The sequence below is a fragment of the Dicentrarchus labrax genome, unplaced genomic scaffold, assembly GCF_905237075.1.
Source record: "Dicentrarchus labrax unplaced genomic scaffold, dlabrax2021, whole genome shotgun sequence".
Classification (NCBI taxonomy): Eukaryota; Metazoa; Chordata; class Actinopteri; family Moronidae; genus Dicentrarchus; species Dicentrarchus labrax.
The window spans coordinates 93,741-96,965 of NW_026136718.1; positions in this window are offsets into that span (position 1 = coordinate 93,741).

The window sequence follows — 3,225 nt, forward strand, 5'->3', positions numbered from 1 at the left end:
GTCAAACTTATCCCGGCCAAGTTACTATGGTGATTTATTCTCTGCAGCTAGCCTGCTCCAGACCAGACTAACAGCCAGGCTAAGATAAGATATAATTTTAATTATCCTGCATTAAAATATTACATATATATTGTCATTTCTCATTTCATTTAAATCTGTTGGCTGTTTGTAATTGCAACAGTCTTTTTATATTGATTCAAGTGGTAGTATTATTACTCAGGACAAGTGTTATATTGCTATGCTAATGAAGACTGCTCATCAAACTGCATAAATATGTGTTTATTGCAGTAATTGAGATTACAAAACACAGCTGATGAAGTTGCAAAGGTGTTTTCAATGAAATCTGTGACAAGGGCAATATAGTATATATATTATGGCATGCCGTTTAGGAAATTCATCTTTGAATATATTGAATGAATCTTTGAATATATGGAATGAAACTTTGAATATATTGAATGAATCTTTGAATATATGGAATGAATCTTTGAATATATTGAATGAATCTTTGAATATATGGAATGAATCTTTGAATATATTGAATGAATCTTTGAATATATGGAATGAATCTTTGAATATATAGAATGAAACTTTGAATAAATTTAATGAAACTTGACTGGTCATCAAGGCACTGCTGCCATCTTGTAGAAGTGAGAATGAGTCAGTCAGGAACCTTGTGGCAGAAATACTGAGTAATGAGGACATTATTAACTCATTGGCAAGTGCTTGTACGGGCCAAAATCCTTCCCATAGTACCCGTGCCCAATACCGTTCTCCTGACGAAGAAGTTCACTTCCTTTTTAATGGTGGCAGGCCGACTACAACAGGCCTCAGGCTAAATCCTGACAGAAAAAGCAAAAAAGTTTTCCAGTTTAAGAAAGTATTGTAATATTTCAACTGATGCCATTTTGTAAAACCAACTAATTCAGAAGGCTATCACTTTGATGAAAAGGATACATCTAGGTTTTCAATTTCATTCAGTATTCTCACATTTTTATCAGTATATCCAAGCTTCATTCCATATATTCAAAGATTCACAGATTCATTCCATATATTCAAAGATTCATAGATTCATTCCATATATTCAAAGATTCATTCCATATATCCAAGATTCATTCCATATATTCAAAGATTCATTCCATATATCCAAGATTCATAGATTCATTCCATATATTCAAAGATTCATTCCATATATTCAAAGATTCATTCCATATATTCAAAGATTCATTTCCTAAACGGCATGCCATAATATATATATACATATATATATATATACATATATATATATTATTCACTCCTGTTCCCTCTTCATAATGGCTTGCCCTTTTTTGGAGGATGTACTGGATGAAGAAGCCCTAATCCTCAGAGGAGCATTTAGTCATGAAAGAGTCTTCTGGGACAGGTCAGACCCATTGGCCGTTGGAGAGGACTATCTCATTGAGAGATACAGATTCTCAGGTGATGGACTAAGATATTTATGTAGGCTGCTGGGTCCAAAAATACAGCACCAGACGGCAGGAAGCCATGCTCTCACTGTACCACAGATGGTCTGTGTTACATTGAGATGTTCTGCAAGTGGGAGCTTCCTTTATTCTGTTGGGGATGCAGAGAACCTCAATAAAGGAACCATTTGCAGCACATATCCTGGCTTGGTGGGCCCCCTGTGCCAGTTCTATGGGCTTTTTTTAACTGCTACAATCATACAGACATTCAACATGTCAGCAGACACCTAATCTATTCACCTCATTTATTCACTGTTATCTACTTTATAGTCACTGACCAGCCTGCAAAATGTTCTTGTATTTAACTTTAACTTGCTGCCAGGTCCTTTTATGGCCAGACAAGTTTGTTCTTTATGAAGGATAGAAAGATAAAATAGATAAAAATAGATTAAATGACACACATTGTGGATAATTGTTTGCACTTAATCATACTCTACATTTAAGTAACATGAACCTCTACTTGCCACATTTAAAGCAAAGTGTACAACAGTTGATTAGTGGACTTAAAGTAACTCCTTTAGTCCTTTAATTGGAGCCTAATGATGACAGTTCCAGTGGAGCACTGTTTATTCATTGTACAGTTTTGGACTACTTAAGCATTAAGCCGGTCCGCTATTGTCTGCCAGGCTTTCTCTCTTTCTTTAATTATGGCATTGGTATTGCCTTTGTTTCTTCTATCTTCCACCTCTTCATAGAACTCCATCAGGAGCTGTTGTTCAGCTTATCCATGTTCCCATCGGTGATTCTGTGAGCGATCGCGAGGTCTATTTCAGTATGCCGTGAACACGCACTTATCCCGACTATCTACACCTGGCTTAACATAGCCGCACCTTTTAATCCTGGCTCGGCAAACGTGCAACCAATTAAGCCAGGATGTACCGAGTAGGCTAAGTCAAGCCGCGCTTGCTCACTTATCCTGGATTTCTTTATCCTACTTTTGTGCAATACCCCACAGCTCTATTTGAAAAGTGTCCTGGGATAACTTCTGTTATAATTTGGTGCTATACAAATAAAACTGAATTGAATTGAAAAGCCTTGTTAAGAAAGGAAGAGATATTTATCAGTCTGTCTGTAATATAATCTGAGGGCATTAAAGTTCTTCCTACATTATATATTTCTATTACATTGCTACATATATTAATACAAACACTGAGTAGTATTATTTAATCACATTGTTAATATTATCGTGGTGAATGCTGTTTACATATAAACTACATGTCTCCTCACTGAGTCTCTATAGTTTCTATTTTTATTCTATCTTTAGTTTTATTTTCCTTTTTTATCTGAACTGATTTCTTTGTGCTGCTGCAGCGATCAATAAAGGATCGTACACACACACAGATATAAAAGTAAATAAAACCTGACGCAGGGTTATAAATTAGATCAATTAACCTGATCAAATAAACCTGCAGGTTTATTGGAGAAATATAAATAAATATATTTAAATATTAAATAATAATTAATATTGATATATCATTGATAAAGGACTGATCATGATCTAGCAATGAAAGTAGTGTTAGAGTCTAGCAGAGGGCAGCAGCCTCTGCAGCACAGTGGCTGTCAGCAGCAGGAACAGAAACTAATCAATCAGTTGTATTGATGAGTCAATATGTGGAATCTGATATTAAGTACAGTTGTGATCAATCACAGTTCTCATGTTGAAAATGTTTGATCACTTCAAACTAAAACAGGATTTTCACAATAAAGCACACTGTAGACACTCAGG